The sequence below is a fragment of the Pinus tabuliformis genome, chromosome 5_1 (genome assembly GCF_031772625.1).
Source record: "Pinus tabuliformis cultivar Carrire ecotype Pingquan chromosome 5_1, CPIR1, whole genome shotgun sequence".
In the NCBI taxonomy this organism is placed as follows: Eukaryota; Viridiplantae; Streptophyta; class Pinopsida; order Pinales; family Pinaceae; genus Pinus; species Pinus tabuliformis.
This window is the reverse complement of record NC_142305.1, coordinates 807,514,272-807,534,445: the sequence shown is the minus strand read 5'-3', so window position 1 is coordinate 807,534,445 and position 20,174 is coordinate 807,514,272. Positions and strand designations below refer to the sequence as shown.

The window sequence follows — 20,174 nt, the reverse complement described above, 5'->3', positions numbered from 1 at the left end:
CTTATGATAGGTATGATTATCAAGGGTGTTATCAAAACCATAGAAGTAAGGTTGCAGGAACTCAAGATAGATACTCTGATGATTTTGTCAGCAGAAAATATATGTTAGTTTTTCCATCATTCAGGCCCAATGTTGAAGGTTACAAATTCCATAACTATGGGCATATAGCTTGTGATTGCGGGTACAAAATAGAACCTTTTATGGAAATCCCTAATATTAGGTACAAGAAGGTTTGGAGAAGAAAACAAAATCAAGAAGATCAAGCGAATGAGAAATTCTCCGCAGTCATGCTTTCAAGTTTTGCATAGTCAAAACCTCATGATGAATCTATAACGAAAGATGCCTTTATTTAACATGATTCAGATGAATAGTTGGTTCATACACTATTCTGAAGAATTTATCCTGACAACTACCTATCATGAGAATGTTAAAGAGGGGGGTGTCTATGCAACTGTGGTTTCACCTTTGAAGATTTATCCTTTGACAAATGGAATATGTGAAGAATTCGTCAAAGTAGTGATCGATGTGGTGGGAAGATTAGTCAACTTTGTGGAGCAACAAGTTTTAGAATCAAAGTCATAGACATAATTTCGAAAGGACTCGGGTGGAATCAACTACGCAGGAAGCATCAAAGGAAGATCATTAGTCATGGGGAGAGAAGAAATTAAAGGAAGACATAATTTTTGCACGGAGTTAGAAGAAGATATTTTTTTAGGGGGAGTAACCCTTTTCCAATGATGTCAAAACAGGAGAGAAATCAGGAAAATAATATCAAAGGCATCGAGTTAGGGGGAGAAATGTTCGCAGGGGTAGTATGTGTTACCATTGATGAAAAAGGGCGAGATTGTTGAATGGTGTTTTCATTGATGCCAATGTCCTTTCTTTAACACTCTTAATATATGTCATGATTACATTAGTGGAAAAATTCAATGGACAAGAAGCCCTAGAAGGATGGTAGTGTTGAGAAATGGAAACAAGAAATTCCAATTTAATTGGTCCTTGAATTAAATTGTGAATTAAAACTGAATTATATTCTCATAACAACTTGTAAATAGTTAATTAAGTTTAATTAACTTAATTATCTTAGGAATTTTGAGTTGGAAGTATTTTGGAAGTCATATAAGTGTTCTCCCTAAATTTTAGGGGTCCAGTATAAGTTTAGATTGAGTTGTAATTAGATAACTCAGTTTACTAGGTTATAGTCAGTTAAACTAGTTCTAATTGTTTGTTGAACTAGTAGAGGATTAGACGTCAGTTAGTGCATTGGTGCATCCAAGTGCTACTCCAGATAATTGAAGATTCAATCATCAAAAACTCATGCATGACAGTTCTGAGAAAGACCCAGTTGAGACTAGAGTGCATGGATAGTGTACAATCAGTTGTTTGATTTATTGAGATGTAAATATCATGCATGTAATCAGGAAGAGGACCTAAGGATTGCGCAACCTTGGAAGCACGAATTCCCTTTAAATATGGGCTATTCATCCTCAGAATTGTGCAAGGAAATGGGGATTTGGCAGGCAGTGGAAATTGGCTAAGTGTTGGCTAATAGCGAGCTTATGAGGTAGAGAGTTAAGCATACTTGTGCGGAATTGTTCTAGTGAGAAGAAGATTTGTATCTTCACCCATAATTATGATTTAATGCAATATAGATAGGTAGGGTTTTGAGCAATGTCTTTCCCCAAGAAAAATTGTTGTGTTATGTTCCATTGATTTGTCTTCTTCTTGTTCATATTGTTTTCATTGATGTATTGTCTTCCGCTTGTTGAAAGTAGAAGTAGATTCTTGTCCTGTGCTTTAGTAAATTGCATCAGCTTGTGAATATACAGGAAAATCTACATGGTATCGGAACTGAAGACATTATACTATAGGAGATTTCAAAGTTTTGAGTTGTGGGTTACAGGTGAAATTCGAATTTGAAATACATAATTCAGGATCGGCAGATGGCATTATACGGTTTGTGGCTTGAGTATGCCTTGGAAGGAATCTCCAATTATATACCCTGGAGGGAAAAAATGGAGTTTGTGCTGGAGGATAATGGCTTGAAGTAATTCATTGATCAAGACATTCCTAAGCCAGCAACATCGAATGCACAGAATCTGGCCGAATGGAAGAAGTGTGTGGCAAAGGTGAGGTGGATAATCCTTGAGGGAGTTTGAGACCATGTTGTCTCGAGTCTCCATGGGAAGGAAACTTTGTATGCTATGTGGAAAGCATTGATGGACTTGTATCATAACAATAGTGGCTAAAGGAAATTTGCATTGAAGAACAAACTTCGAAAAATCAAAATGGAGAAAGGTGAGATTATTCCAAAATACTTAACCAAGTTCGCTCAATGTTGTGATGAACTTGGAAGTGTTGGAATCACGGTTGTCAAGGATGATATGGTGAGTATTTTTCTTCTAGGACTCCCAAAGAGTTGGCATAGTTATCAGGACTTTGTCAATGGTCGGGAGAAACTTCCAGATTTGGAACGACTATGGCTAGATTTGATGCAAGAGGAGATTAGAAGGAACACCAAGGATGGCTCTTCATCAAAGAATGATGATGAAGAGAAATGTGCCTTAGAGATTAAGGAGAAGAAGTGGAAAGGGAAAGATTCCCATTCCAAATAGGATTCTTGCCATGGAGGTAAGAAGAAAGACATGACAAAAGTTAAGTGCTTCCATTGTCAAGAGTTGGGCCATTTTGTTACAAATTTTCCACTCAAGAAGTCCAAGAAGAAGTCGTCATGAGGTTTGGTGGGTGAGGATTTGGCCTCTCAATTCGAATTCAAATTTTCCCTCATTGCATGCATGGTGTCATCAATTATGGGAAGTGTATGGTACTTAGACAGTGGAGCTTCATTCCAAATGACTAGCGATAAGGAGTTATTCAGTGACCTGGAGGAGAATGATCTCTAGATGCATATCAAGATGGGTGGCAATGGGAGGTATAATGCTACTGGATTGGGCATGGTTACTTTTCAAAGGGAACATGGAGCTCCACTCACCTAAAATAATGTTATGTATGTGCCCCGGCTGAAGAATAACTTGGTATTTGTTTCCATGCTTGAGGATAGAGGCTATGATGTGATCTTCTTGAAAGGAAAGGCGTTCCTTTGACACATAGCATTGGGTCAGGTAAAGAAGATAGAGATTCAAATGAATAAACTCTATAAGCTAGAGGTAGAGGATTGTGATTCTTTGAGCACGAAAGAATATATGGTGCAAAGACAAGATGTTGGTGAGTTGTGGCACACGCGATTGAGTCACTTGCATCATGGGGTTTTGAAGATCATGTAGCAGATCTCCATCGGTTTTCCCAAAGGTACAATAGAGCAAGTTGATACATGAAAGGGGTGTACTTTGGTTAAATACACCTAGTCTTCCTTTCACAACAGAGACAGTTGAGTAGATACCATTCTAGAGCAAGTCCATTCAAATGTGTATGCACCATTCTCGACAGCATCCACGGCCAAACACAAGTATTATGTTATATTTGTTGATAAATTTTCTCGAAAATGTTAGATATTTTTCATGTAGAAAAGGGATCAAACCTTCACAAAGTTTTGTGAGTTTAAAGCATTGGTGGAGAAAGAGTCGGGCAAGAATGTTAAATCTCTACGAAGTGATAATGGTGGTGAGTATGTCTCAAATGAGTTTAAGAACTTATGTGCAACAGAAGGGATTAAACGAGAGTTGACAGCACCCCATAACCCTCAGTAGAATGGGGTGGATGAGAGGAAGAATGTTGGCTTAGGGGGTCTTGACCCAGGTTCAGAGTTAGTTGCGCCAAACAACCAAACCCTACACTACTGGCCCTTTCGGCAACAACCCTCGTAGTGCAGGCTGCAGTCTCACCCAAAGCAGTATGGGGGGATGTTGGAACCAAGTTTTTTCATCCAGAGATTAGTGTGATGTCTTTTAGTACCCTAGATCTACCTTCGTGAAGATCTGTAAACCCCTAGGGCTTGGTACTCCAACTCTACTAAAACAGCTTTCAGGCCTTCACAAAGATCCATGATCGGTCTTTGCAGACCCTTAACAATATGTTTATCCACTTATGTGCATCAGGGAACTACTTTAGACTAGGGCTCACGTATATAATCTTATGTTATTAGTAAACATTAGACAATTCATCAAAGTCTTTGCAGAATTACATAAACATGCTTGCGTACATCATCTAAAAGTTATTTAATAGAATCATGCATCATTAGATCAATAATTCATAAACATATTATTTACCAACAACATAGGTTATAAACAGAAGTAAAAAACAATACACAATATTACTCCAGAAACAGCTTCTTTATTGATTTCTAGTTCAGAATACAGACTCAAAACTTCCCTATGCACTTAGTTGTATGGGTCCATGCACTCAGTTGTGGACTCTACCTAGGCCTCCGTGCACTCAGTTGCAAAGCTTGTCCCTCCTATCTGGCCCACTTCTCTGCACTAAGACTTTCAAGACTTCATTCCTTATCCATCATGACCTTATATCTCTCTACCGTAGACTCTCTAAGACACACCTACTTATAGCTTTTTACATATAATCCCATGGTCCACTGCCCATGGGTAGATCTCAAAACTAACTCAACTTTTACATAAACAAGGGGCTAAAACCCCTTTGACTCCTAACCATCTACGCGCTCCACATCCACAAATCATGGAGACTTTACATCATTTACAACAATTACATCAAATCTTGGGTTTATAACCCCAAAACTGACCCAAGGGACCCCATCCCAACAGGCCCCCGACACAAATATCATGACTCACCCTAGACTCACTCGCCTGGTGCTACGAACCATTTGCTGGCTTAGGGGGTCCTAACCCCATGTTCAGAGTTAGTTGTGCCAACCAACAAAACCCTACACTACTAGACCTTTCGGTAACAACCCTCATAGCGCAGGTTGCAGTCTCACCTGAAGCAATATGGGGGGATGCTGGAACCAAGTTTCTGTATCCAAAGACCAGTATGATTTATTTTAGTACTCTAGATCTCCCTTTGTGTAGATCTATAAGACCCTAGGGCTCGATACTACAACTCTACTAAAACAGCCTTCAAGCCTTCACAAAGCTCCACAATCGGTCTTTGCGAACCCTTAACAGTCTTTTTATCCACTTACATGCATCAGGGAACTACTCTAGACTAGGGATCACATAGATAAGCTTGTGTTATTAATAAACATTAGAAAATTCATCAAAGTCTTCGCAAAATTACATTAACATGCTTGCCTACATCATCTGACAGTTATTCAATAGAATCGTGCATCATTATATAAATAATTCATAAACATATTATTTACCAATGACATAAGTTATAAACAAAAGTAAACATAAATACACAATAATTCTCCAAAAATAGCTTCTTTATTGATTTCCAGTTCAGAATATAGACTCAAAACTTCGTTGCACACTCAGCTGCAGGGGTCCACACACTCAGTTACGGACTCTACCTAGGCCTTTGCACACTCAATTGTAGAGCCTTTCCCTCCTAGCTAACCCACTTCTCTACGCTAAGACTTTCAAGACTTCATTCCTTATCCATCATGACCTTCGATATCTCTACCTTAGACTCTCTAAGACACACCTACTTATAGCTTTTTACATACAATCCCATGGTCCACGGACCATGGATAGATCTCAAAACTGACTCAACTTTTACATAAACAAGGGACTAAAACCCATTTGACTCCTAACCATCTACGCACTCTGCATCCACAAATCGCAAAAACTTTACATCATTTACAAAAATTACATCAAAACTTGGGTTTTTAACCCCAAAACTGACCCATGGCACCCCATCCCAACAGGCCCCCAACACAAAGATCGTGCCTCACCCTCGAGTCACTCAGCTGGCACTGTGAACCATTTGTTGGCTTAGGGAGTCCTAACCTGGGTTCAGGGTTAGTTGCGCCAACCAACAAAACCCTACACTACTGGCCCTTTTGTCAACAACCCGCATAGCATAGGCTGCAGTCTCACCCAAAGAAGTATGGGGAGATGCGGGAACCAAGTTTCTGCATCCAGAGATCAGTGTGATGTCTTTTAGTACCCTATATCTCCCTTCACACAGATCTATAAGCACCTAGGGCTCGGTACTACAACTCTACTAAAACAACCTTCAGGCCTTCGTGAAGGTCCACGATTGGTCTTTACAGACCCTTAACAGTCTGTTTATCCACTTACCTACATTAGGGAACTACACTAGACTAGGGCTCGCGTAGATAAGCTTGTGTTATTAGTAAACATTAGACAAATCATCAAAGTCTTTGCGGAATTACATAAACATGCTTGCGTGCATCATCTAATAGTTATTCAATAGAATCACGCATCATTAGATCAATAATTCATAAACATATTATCTACCAAAAACATAAGTTATAAACAGAAGTAAACAACAATACACAATATTTCTCCAGAAATAGCTTCTTTATTGATTTCTAGTTCAGAATATAGACTTAAAAATTCCCTACGCACTCCGCTGCAAGGGTCTGCATACTCAGCTGCGAACTCTACCTAGGCCTCTACGCACTCAGCTACAAAGCCTTGCCCTCCTATCTAACCCACTTCTCTGCGCTAAGACTTTCAAGACTTGATCTTAGACTCTCTAAGACACACCTACTTATAGCTTTTTACATGCAATCTCATGGTCCGTGGAACATGGGTAAATCTCAAAAACGACTCAAATTTTACATAAACAAAGGGCTAAAACCCCTTTGACTCCTAACCATCTACGCCCTCTACATCCACAAATCATAGAGACTTTACATCACTTACAACAATTACATCAAAACTTGTGTTTTTGACCCCAAAACCGACCCAGGGGAACCCATCCCAAGAGGCCCCCAACACAAAGATCATGACTCGCCCTTGAGTCACTCAGCTAGCGCTGTGATCTTGCTGCGAAGATCCCCCAGCTCCACCTAAACTACTACAACCTCGGCAGTGCTCTGCGTAGTTGCCTGCTTGACCTCTTCCACTAGCATCTCTATAGCTGGTCCTTCTACGACCAGCTTCATCGTCTGTTGTGTCTCCTGTAAGCTTGTGAGATTCTCCTAAATGTTGGTCGTGACCTGGTAAGATTCATCTAACGAGGGCCCCAGCATAGCCTTAAGCAAGGCCTCCTTATTTTGTGCTACTTTGACCTGCGCAAGGAGCTCCTTCCCTTCCTGAAACTTGGCTAGGCATTGTGCTGGGGAAATGGAGCGCGTCATTGTCCGGACTTCATCGTACTGTTTCTGCAACTCCCGAACCTCTATATTCAGTATCTGCAGGTTTGGGTCTTCCTGCAGAGTCGTCACCAACTCCATTGCCTACTCAAATAATTTCGAACAGTTAGCGACTGTGGCATCCAAGGTGGCCATCCCTTCTTTTATGGTGGCTACACACTGCTCCCTGGCCTCAGATGGAATCATGGGCTACAACTATAACTATAGCTCAGTTATTTTCATGTTGAGTTTGAATTGAACTCGGCCAACCTCTACCTTTACCTCGTGCACTATGTTGGAATAATACTGAGAGGGGGTGTGAATCAGTATTTACAAATCAATTTCATTTCCATAATCATATTTATATACGTTACTTCAGTGAAGGTAACTCGGGTGTGCACGAAATTGTTCTTAAGGCAACCAACATATATCCAGTGAACTTATGATTATGTTAATTCATCATATGTTGATCTTTAATCAGTGCATCATTACTTTAATAGACATTAAACAGTAACCTTGTGTAGTAATAACAGAATAAACGATCACACATGAACACCAGTATTTAAGCTGGAAACCCAATGCGGGAGAAAAACCACCTGTTATTATTGTCTTTGTATTCTTTTAATATAAATAATAATCTATTTACAATCTTCTACTGGTGCAGAATCATACCAGTACGCAGGTACCCACATGTAGAAGGCTACAACCTTCTCTCATTCTCCAACTTCTACTAGAAGGGAGGTACAACCCCCTAGCTCTTGTACTAGTCGATATGTTTCTTAGTACATAGGAATCGGCCTACAGAAGGCTACAACCTTCACTCATTCTCTAGCTGCTACTAGAAGGGAGCTCCAACCCCCTGGTCAAATCACCAACCACTACTGGTAGGAAGCTTTGATTTCCTCACTGAAGGCTCCAACCCTCAGCATCCTTTAGGGACCACGTTTCGTAAATTTTCATACTAGATACTCCTAATACACAACGATACAATATGAAGGCCACGTTTCTTCAAGTTTTCACATTGGACCCATTAGTAACATTGAAGCTCAAAATCAATCACCACTGCAATACATCCATCAAATACATCTGTATCAACCAATCACTGAAATTCAACCATCAATCTCTAATATAACTGAAACCCAATCATCAATCTCTGAATCAACCATAATTGAATCAATCAATCACTGAAACCTCTGACATACTGAATCAAACAATCATTGAACCTATGACACAACTGAATCAACCATTCATTCAAACTTAATCAAATTCAACCAATCAACTAGAATAGATAGATCATTGTAACCAGTACACATATCTGAACCCAAAACACTGCATCAATCACCAGAACCAACTGCAACCTCAAAAATCATGCGTCAGAATGTATACGCTCCTTCAATGAAGCCAACCTACGTGTATACGCTACTTCCTTTATCCCAACCTGCGTATACCTCTAAATATACTAAATCATACAACCTTTGAACCACAAATTGTACCAATCATTGACATTCTGAAGATCTACTGTCATATTACAGAGTTCTAAACAAATAGCAACAAGTATCACCCTTATTTCTCAATCAATCAATCAACCAGACTCAATCTCCTTATATAATAAATTTTACTTTCAAATCTAATGAAGACATCATTAACAAACAACAGTTAAACAACATCACTAATCAGATAGATCAATCATTCCTGAACAACAAGATTTTCTTTTGCATACGTTACTTGGAGGTTCTGAACTAGTGTGTATATGTGCCTTCACCAAGGCAAACCAATGTATAGATATGCAAATAAAAACTTATAACTTTGCAGTTATTCCAGACTTCAGATATACCCATATCATAGCATTTAAAACACAAAACATTTGTTAGCACTCAGATCTATCCTATCCATTATCAGATCACACAATGATAAGTCATTATGATCCTGATCCATCATTAGATATCATCCATCATCAAACACTCAGGTGCATGCTTAGTCTAGATCAAGCAAAGCATCAAAAACCCATAACATGCATATTTGCTTTTGATCTAACACTTCATAAGATATTCATTACATGTGCACTTAGCCCTTTGATCTTCTCTTCCTGATATACTTATATCATTTGTCAATAGCTCAAACCAAAACCTCGGACCAATACCTCGGACCAAAACCTTGATTTTCCATCCCATACGCACTTTTCATTCTATGAAAGTGCGTGCATACGTATACGCTTCTTCTATTCTATGAGCCCGTGTGTATACGCTACTTGGACAAGGTGAACCAGCATATACTTCTTAGCATACCTAAAAATGTCATTTTTCTTCAACTTCTTGATTATGATCTGTAGTACTTTGTTCCTTCATCCTATTCTTTGGTACCATTACTTTGTTCCCTCTAAATAGACCTGTTATACTGTCATTTTCCCTTGTACATTACTTCTGAACTGATTCCTTTGAACTACCCTGCATTTTTTCATATCTGTAAACACAACTTCCATGCATTCTGTCATATTTGATATCTCTCTTGTAGATTCATCTAGTTACGCAGATTCATCTAGTTACCATATACAAGTGAGTTGTTCTGCTACAAGTGGGTTGCCATCAAATACAACACATGCATCATAATGCCAACAATATCCCTCTTTGGACTTGACGGCAACCATATTGGTGTTGATTACTTCAAGATGCAGAACCTTTTAGATGTATCAAGCAACACCAAGATACTCTCCCCATTTGACATCAAGGGAAAAGGGTAGACCAATATATTCTCTCCTTTTGAGATCAAGGGCAAAGGGTTGACCAAAATGAAGACTTCCATATTTGAATAGTTGAATATGAACATTGATCATGCTCCCCCTAGGCACATGCTAAATTATCTGATTAAAATCCCCCTTTGTACATGCTGAGATGCACTAAACCATCCATGCTCCCCCTGAGCACATGCAGAGTTTGCAAAAATATTTTCCAAAAGAATAACATGACTCTATAACTCAACTATGTGAGTATGACCTTCCTATCACCAATGACTCATACATACATCAATCTCCCAACCAAGTGGGGATATACCAAATTTGACTCATCTACCCAACCAAGTGGGGATATACCAATTGTTTATACATGACTGAAATATAGCAATTATTACATCATCCTTCCCATGCATAGTGGGGGTACAAATTACATCATATGACCAAAAATGACTCATTAAAAGACTATGACAGACATAGACATATTATTACATCATGGGCCTTTATATGACCTTTACATCGAATGATATACATGACATTTATAACAAAGACCAAAGATCTAAACAAGACCATGATAGTCATTAGCAACTATCATACACCATATATGATCTGCACCATAAGCATATGTCAGCAACATCCAGACCAGCAACCTGTATATGTCCATCATCAGTTCCCAAGATATGACAATGTAAATATCATCAACTCATGACAAAGTATGTCGCATATAGATATCAACTCATCCTCTTGATCTCATCAAGATCAACTTTCTCTATTTCCTTAGTAGAAAAAGCCTTATCATAACCTTCCATGAATCAACTAAGCATATGTCATATCTCCAAGAAGTAACACAAAATCATTCACATCATATCATATGTATGTGAAAACACCATAGTCATCATCTATGATCATAACATCATCAAGAACTGCATGATCTTTCCACAATAACCCTCAATATATCAACCATGTATCATCACTAGGAAACATCCCACATCTGATAAGCATCAACCATGATAATCAACATATGTGAGTATCAAACCTATCATCATAAAGTAAGAAGTCATCATCATTATGTGACTAAGTAAGCCATGTCTCTAAATAGTCATGTCTTCAAATAGATATGCCTTCATGAAACCTGCAATAACACCATTCTCTTGTCTAGCTAACATTATTTACCAATGTGTAATTGAAGTGATCATCCATGTATCCAACATAATATGTATCCATCATAGAGATAGCAATATGTATCCAGCTTCTCATCAATGTGAAAAGAAGACGATGAGCTCATAGTCATTTTTCAAACTTTCTTGATACCATCAAGAGAAACAATTCTCACCCAATATATCATGTGAGAGCCAAGAACTATCGGAATCCTACACCATAACTACACTATATGAACTTTATGCATCTTTGAAGGCATGATGACAACAGCATAAAGAAATGAGTGACTCTTATCATCATGAAGTTGTGTACTCAAGATTTTTTGTTCTCCTTGTCCTTATGAAGATCACTATGTAAGAAGAATACCATATGTATTATATGCATCATCAAAATAGTCATCCTCAATCATCCATAAATTTGATCTGAATAACAACTATGTAACCCCAAGCAATACAAGTATCATCTGAGACTTTATCATAGGCAACTCATAACCTCAGCGTAGCATGATGTATCATTTAAACACTTCAGCAACATAAGCATCATTACCATTTATCATAATCATTGGGTACCAAAGACTTCTAAACATATGCCAACAATGCATTATTAGAAGTATAGCATATTCTCCCCCTAAACCTATGCCAACTATTCACTATCAGATCTGATCATTGCAAATATCATTAAGAACCATCAAGGCATCATCATCAATCAGATATACATCAAGTAATCAAAAACTTATGAGGATCAAAAGCACTTATAAATAACATCCACAGACTATGGTCATTAATCATCAAGACAGAAAGAATAATTGATAATTTTCTGAACCATTTTAGATCACTTTTCTGAGTCTGTCCCCCTGCTTCTTCATCAAACCAACATATACGCGACTGAGCAGCTTCAAAATCACGTAAATACGTGAATTGTACTCATGATAACTGCATATGAGAATTAGAACACTGAAATTTCATACTTTCATTTCCTCCTAAGTCTGTTATGTCTGTATATTGAGCTCTGCCACATATTTTTTACTGTACTTCCTTCTCCTTCCACACTTGGAGTGTGATGATGTTTTCTCGTATGTTGGCCGAAATTTTCTCCTGCATTTTTTTGATATATGCCCAAACTTATTACAAGCATAATGTCTTATATGTTCCATATTCCCTCTATAGCAGGCAATGGCTTTGTGACCAAACATATTGCAAGAAAAACAATATCCCTTAAAGTACCTGGAATTTGATGATCTTTTTGTGTGACGGTTATTAGCTTGAACCATTCTACTTATGCATTTTGCTGCAACATGTCCAAAATTATGAGATATAAAACATTCAACATTATTCATCAGAGGAAAGAACCAATTATCACTTCCATAGTTAGGAGTAAATGATTTCTTTAAAGACTTTCTTTCCTTGGTTGTTGATGAGGTTGACCTCTTATCTCCTTGTTGAGCATTTCAGATTTTGCATTAGAGTTCCTTGCTTCAATTTGTGAGCTAGATTCACCTTTAACAATTTCATGAAAACTAAGACCAGATTTGATGGTAGGAGACCTTTGACTACAAATAATATCATCCAAAATCTTAGTACTATCTTTAAATCGTAAAAGTTTATCCTTTTCTTCTAATTTACTTGCTAGGATATTTACCTCTACCTAATATTGCTATTCCTTTTCAAGATACTGCTTCTTCATGATTTCTTCAGCTTTTCTTCCTTCTTCCACTTGTTGTTTTAATTTGAGAATCTCATTTTATTGTTCTTCATCTTCTTGAGGTAGTTCTTCATTCTGCTTATTTGAATTTTCAAGATCTTCTTTTAGAGAGATTAACTCAACTTCAATACTTTTATAGTAACTAGATATTTCTATAAGTTTCTTGATTGTTGTATATTTTTCATTTACTTAATTTCTCAATGATGTCACTTCATCTTGCAGCCTTTGACATTGATCTTCCTTTTCCTTGTATTGCTTCCTTACTTTGTTTCCTTCCTCCAACTGAGATTTTAACCTGGTAACTTCTTCTTTATAGGCACATTCCCTTTTATCAATTAGATCTTTTTGATCTCTAATTGTGTCTGTGAGATTTTTAAATTCTGCCTCTATTTGATTTCTTTCTCTTTCACCCATAAGAGAAAATTCAGTTGTTTCGCTGTCACATTCATTATCTTCAAATGAACAGAGAAATGTGTCACCAGAGGACAACAAATTCGTACCTAGTAATTCTTTTTCTTGTTCATCTTCATTCTAAGGTGATTCTCAATCTGAAGAGTTGCTTCCACATAATGGCCAATCATATCTCCCACTATCACCATTCCTTTTGGATGTCCTCTTCTTTTGAGTTGCTTTCTTCTTTTGCTTCTTTCCCATTGTTACTACGAATCTCCTTCAAGCGATCAAGCTTCTACCAAAGAACATGCCCTGATACCAATTATTGGGAATAACACTAAGAGGGGGGGTGAATCCGTATTTACAAATCAATTTCATTTCCATAATCAGATTTATATATGCTACTTTAGTGAAGGTAATTCGCGTGTCCACGCAACTGTTCTTAAGGCAACCAATGTATATCCAATGAACTTATGATTCAGTTAATTCATCATATGTTGCTCTTCAATCAATGCAACATTACTTTATTAAACATTAAATAGTAACCATGTGCAGTAATAATAGAATAAACCATCACACATAAGCAACACACATGAACACCATGATTTAAGGTGGAAACCCAATGCAGGAGAAAAACCACATGTTGTTGTTGTCTCTGTATTCTTTTAATATAAAGAATAATATGTTTACAATATTGTATTGGTGCAGACTCATAACAATACGTAGGCAACCACCTACAGAAGGCTACAACCTTCTCTCATTCTCCAGCTTCTACTAGAAGGGAGCTACAAACCCCTAGCTCTTGTACTAGCCCATATGTTTACTAGTATGTAGGCGTCGGCCTAGAGAAGGCTACAACCTTCACTCCTTCTCCTACCTCTACTGGAAGGGAGCTCCAACCCCTTGATCAAATCACCAGACACTACTGGTAGGAAGCTTCGACTTCCTCACTAAAAGCTCCAACCATAATTATCCTCTAGGGACCACGTTTCATAACTTTTCATACTGGATACTCCTGGTACACAACAATACAATATGAATGCCATGTTTCATCAAATTTTCACACTAGACCCATTAGTAATATTGAAGCTCAAAATCAATCACCATTGCAATACATCCATCAAATACATCTGTATCAACCAATCACTGAAACCCAATCATCAATCTCTGAATCAACCATAATTGAATCAATCAATGACTAAAACCTCTAACATATTGAATCAAACAATCACTGAACCTCTGACACAACTGAATCAACCATTCATTCAAACTTAATCAAATTCAACCAATCAATTGGAATAGACAGATCACTATAACTAGTACATAGGTCTAAACCCAAAACACTGCATTAATAACCAGAACCAACTGTAACCTCAAAAATCATGTGTCAGAATGTATACACTCCTTCAATGAAGCCAACCTACATGTATACACTACTTCCTTTAGCCCAATCTGGGTATACCTATAAAGATATTGAATCAAACAATCTCTGAACCACAAACTATACCAATCAATGACATTTTGAAGATCTACTGTCATATTACAGAGTTCTAAAGAGATAGCAAAAAGGATCACCCTTATTTCTCAATCAATCAATCAACTAGACTCAATCTCCTTACATAATCAATTTTACTTTCAAATCTAATGAATATATCATTGACAAACAGTAGTAAAATCGTAGCACTAATTACATAGATCAGTCATCCTTGAACAACAAGCTTTTCTTCTGCATACGCTACTTGGAGGTGTTGCACCAGTGTGTATACTTGCCTTCACCAAGGCAAACCAACATATAGATCTTCAAATAAAAACTTATAACTTCCCAGTTATTCCAAATTTCAGATATACCCATATCATAGCATTTAAAGCACAAAACAGTTGCTAGCACTTAGATCTATCATATCCATTATCAGATCACATAATGATAAGTCATTATGATCCTGATCCATCATTAGATCTCATGCACCATCAAACACTCAAGTGCATACTTAGTCTAGATCAAGCAAAGCATCAGAAACCCATAACATGCATATTTTCTTTTGATCTAACACTTCATAAGATATTCATTACATGTGCACTTACCCTTTGATCTTCTCCTCCTTATATACTTAGATCCTTTGTCAATACCTCGGACCAAAACCTTGATTTTCCATCCCATACATGCTTTTCCTTCTATGAAAGTGTGTGCATACGTATATGCTTCTTATGTTCCGTGATCCTGTGTGTATACGCTACTTGGACAAGGTGAACCAGCGTATACTTCTTAACATACCTAAAAATGTCAATTTTCTTCAACTTCTTGATTTTGATCTATAGTACTTTGTTCCTTCATCCTATTCTTTTGTACCATTGCTTTGTTCCCTCTGAATAGACCTATTATAATTTGATTTTCCATTGTACATTACTTTTGAACTAATTCCTTTGAGCTGCCCTACATTTTGTCATATCTGTAAACACAACTACCATGCATTCTATCACATCTGATATCTCTTCTATAGATTCATCTAGTTACGTAGATTCATCTAGTTACCATATACAAGTGAGTTGGTCTACTACAAGTGATTTTCCATGAAGTGCAACACATGCACCATAATACCAACTCTAGCGGCTAGCTTCTTGATCTTCGCTTACGGTTGTGTGTCCTTGGGAATGTGAAGCTCAGGTACTCTTCTACATGCCTCTGCAACTGTGGACTCCAGTCGAGAACTATGTGCTTGCAGTATTTCCTTTTCTTTCAAGGCCTACATTTTCTTGGCAAACATCTGCTCGCTTTTCACCCTATATTCATTGATCAGACTGAGAGTGTGCTGCTCACGAGCTCTCAATTCCTCTGTCACCCCTGCATGTAGCGCATGAAGAATCTCATTGGGGAGCACTGCGATGTTCAGCCTGATGTTCTTTAAGGTGTTTAAGATGATGCGATCATTGGCTGACTCTGCACGTAGGGATGCTTCGAGTAATGCAACAGTGCGAAGATCTAGGTTCCTTACCAATTCCACTGCTTGACTCATCCACAGGGCCAGGCTCACTTGTGCTACACTCGCTTGACCCGTGCCCACTTGTATACTGTTAGCCTAGATCTACAGCTCACGTAGATCCTTTTGGACACTCCCCAACGTTTGCATATATTACAGCTCGAACTGTTGTACCACTTCGGTTGCAATGTCTCGTATTTTATCTCTGATCTCATCAAGATCATTTTTCGTTAATACCATGGGATCACCTTGTGATTTGTCTAATTTTTTATTTTTCGAGGGACCTTCCCGCTGCTCCTATCCACGCTTCTTTAGCTGAAGCAGGGTGCTCTACCCCTCATCTCCTGCGCCACCTTATTCAAAATTTTCTTCCTCCTTGGCCTCTGGCGAAGGAGATTTTCCACTTCAGTTTGACTCATGCTGCTCCTATTCAGACTGCTCCTTAGTAGCGCACTCTTTCTCCAACTGAGCCTTCTGTGCAGCTTCCTTCCTCATTTGCATGGCCAAGTCTTGTGCAGCCTGCTTGGCTGCTTCCTTTCTTTTTTGTGTTTTCGAACTTCCCGCACCCTTACTGGCTCCAGCATCTAGGTATGAGGGTGTGCACCACTCTGTGGACCATCGCTTGATGACCTCCTATACGTTGGTATCTATTACCAAATATGGCACATCATGCCATTTCTGTTGTGGATCCTTTCGCGCCTGAATGTATACTCAGTGAAAGTCAGCCTTAAACGCGGCATAGGCTGACAACTACGTGTACAAAGTCGGGGACAACCTTGGGCGCTGGTTAATGGCCATGCGGAGGCTGGATTCCATCAAAACCTAGAAGATTTTTGTTTCTATGACCCGCACCAGGTCCTTTATAGCCCACACGGAGGAAAACTATGTTGCCTCCGGTAATCCTTCTTCTAGCGGAGGAAACTGACTATCCTCCGGTAGCTCCCATGCAACCAAAATAATGGAGAGCAACAACCAAGCATAACGGAATGCCTTGGTCTCATCCTGGGCCTCGCAACAATTCATGAGGAATTCCTAGACCAGTTTACCTACACACTCTTCGCGCATTGTGTAGCTAGGGAGACCACGGGCACTAGAACTCCCTTTGCGCTGCACTTTCTCATTACCTTCCCTAGTAATATCTGCATAGCAATTTTCATTATGGAGTCATTTATGGAGGTGATTGAGTATCCTCGCGCCTTCTTCACGAGGTCAAATTCCTTCTTCATTCTTTCTTCCAAATCCTTTTCTCCTGTCTTTCTGCCAAACTCCTTGGCTGAATTCAATCCCTCATATGGAAGGTGTGTGATCCTATGGATGAGCATGTTAGTGATGGGGATAGGCCCTCCTAGCCATAAGCACCCATCACACACTAGAGTGAGTAGTTGGTGCACACAAGCTGTGTTAATATGGGTGCGGTGATAATGGGGCACCCACAATAGGTTCGGCAATCCTGACTTCTCCACACCGTGGATCCATTCCAATGTCTCTAGTGCAGTGACACCTAATTCCGCGTAGTAGACACACTACATATAGTTAGATGTTTCTAAGTGAGTAAACCTAGCATGATCTGCGAGGTCTCAATCTTCCATCTTTAGTAGTGGGATCACCACAACTCGTGGAGCTTCAAAGGGAACTTGCTCAAGTAGCAGGGGCATAGAAATAGAAAATTTGTCCAGGTCTAGGTCCTTGGTGACCTTCACCTTCCCCTTGCATGGAGAGATATAGTCAGGTAGCTTTGTGATGAGTCTACATTCCCTCATCATCTATGTCTTATGTGCCTTGTCCTTCATCTGCCTCCAAATCAATGATCTTCTTGGGCTGCTTGTCTTTGTTTTGATTTTATGCTGCAGAGTCCTTCCTGGGCGATTCGCACACTGGCACCGGTTTTTTCTGTTTATCCTTCTTTAGTTTCTGTGTTTCTTTAGCAGGGGTAGGCTTCAACCTAGGTGACATCGGCGCAGTAGGTATAGAAGCTGGATCTTCCATACTAACCACCTCTAGAGTAGCTCCTTCAGAAGCAACATCACCACCAGTGCTCACAATCTCTGTAGGGCTTGGTCCAAGCATCTTTTCAAGGATGAATTTCTGATTCAACTCAGACAACTTAGCAAATTTAAGGCTTGTGACTAAATCCTCCCAATACGAGCGGTTCATAGATTATACACAGCACATCTCAACAAAAACTCTCAGGGTGCAAAGTGTTCTCTATTGGACCGGGATGCATAATTTATAGGGGTTTTCAAATTCAAATCTGACCGTTCCCCCCAAATTCCAACCATTAATGTTGTTTTGGCAACAAATCTTCAAATATTTTGGCCTTAAATGTCGCCAGCCCACTCCTCTTAACCATCTTTTGGCTGTCAAATCATGAATAGTGACTCCAACGGTCATTTTTCTGTTGTGTTGCGCGGTACCTCCCTCCATACCTTAGCCTCAGATGTTGCAACCTTACGATCTTCCACGTAGCCCACCTGTTGCATAGTCCTTCAACCCTGGAAATGTAGTTTATAGTCCCGCACTCCCTTGCAACTACCTAGAGCACTAAGACTCCCCTGCCACCATATAGTCATTGCACAGGATCCCCTATATAGAGCTTTAATCAGATTCCAATCACTCTTCCTGGAAAAGGCTCTCCATTCAGCTTCGCGAGCTGAATTGCACCTCCATCTGTAATTTCTTTGATAATATATGGCCCCATCCAATGCATCTGAAATTTCCCCAAAAACTTAGTGAACTTGCTATCATACAATAAGACCAAATCGTTTACCTTGAATGTGCGAAGCTTGATGTGTTGATCGTGCAATGCTTTTTCACATTCCTTTTGTACTTGCTGATGGAATCCGACAAAGAATTGGTCTTCTTCAAGCTCCATCAATTGCGCGAGTCATTCCTCCAAGGCTCCGCAATCTACCATACCTCTGAGAGCTGTGATGCGCATACTAGGCATGATATACTACATTGGGATCATAGCTTCTACACCATAGACCAACCTGAATGGCGTTTTTCCTGTCAGCTTCTTTCAAGTAGTCCTATATTCCCATAGCACTTTAGGTACATGCACATCCTAGTCATTTTGTTGTGTGTTGCAGATCTTCATCAACGCGTTCTCCAAAATCTTGTTGAATTCTTCAACAATTCCATTGGCCTCTAGGTGATATAGTGTACTCTTCTGATGGTATACCTAGAATTTTTCTATCATCACACTGATTGTTTCATTTAGAAAGTGTGTACCTCAATCGCTTATCACTACTATCGAGTAGCCAAACATAGTTAAGACATACTCAAACAAAAACTTTGTTGTTGTAGCCCCTGTATAATCCTTAACCGATTGTTCCTCTACCCATCTGGTTAGATACTCCATCGTGGTGATGATGTAGCATGCACCTGTCTTCTTCCCTGGGGGCTGAATTGGCCCAAAAAAATCAATCGCCCATTTTTCAAATGGTTGCAACGATATTGAGGTTGTAAGGGCAATTCATCCCTTCACAATGTTCTGCCTATTCTTTGACATGCATCACATGCCTTACAATATGCTTTAGAATCCTTATGCAGTATTGGCCACCATAGACTTGTGCGTGAAATCTTCTGCACAGTCGCTTTTCCTGCATAATGTCCTCCCACAGTCCCTCCATGAGCTTCAACGAGAATGCTATTTCTCTCAAAATCGGGCATATACCTTCGCAGTATCTCGTATGCACCCATCTTATACAGATGTCCCGCAATTACTAAAAATTTTGTCGCACACTACTAGCTCCCTCTTTTGCTGACTTTTATACCCTTTCAGTGCCATCCCCATAGTCAAAAAGTGAATAATATCTGCAAAATTATTGTCTGCTATGCGCACTGTGAAGAGCTGTGCGTCTGGAAACCCTTCCCCCAAATTACTAGGCTCCTCTCTTGTTTCTATCCGTGACAGATGGTCAAGTCCTACATTCAACCTTCTTGGCTTCACAATGACCTCAAAGTCATACTTTTGAAATAGCAGTAACCATCGTCATATCTTCCCTCCCAACACAGGCTTATTACA

The 20,174-nt window shown here is 39.1% G+C and overlaps 1 pseudogene; it reads right to left on the bottom strand.

Moving 5' to 3' along the window:
• The window catches only part of LOC149167388 (uncharacterized), a 152,286-nt pseudogene extending 145,280 nt beyond the window's left edge, over nt 1-7,006 (bottom strand).
• Nucleotides 7,007-20,174: the final 13,168 nt, after the last annotated feature.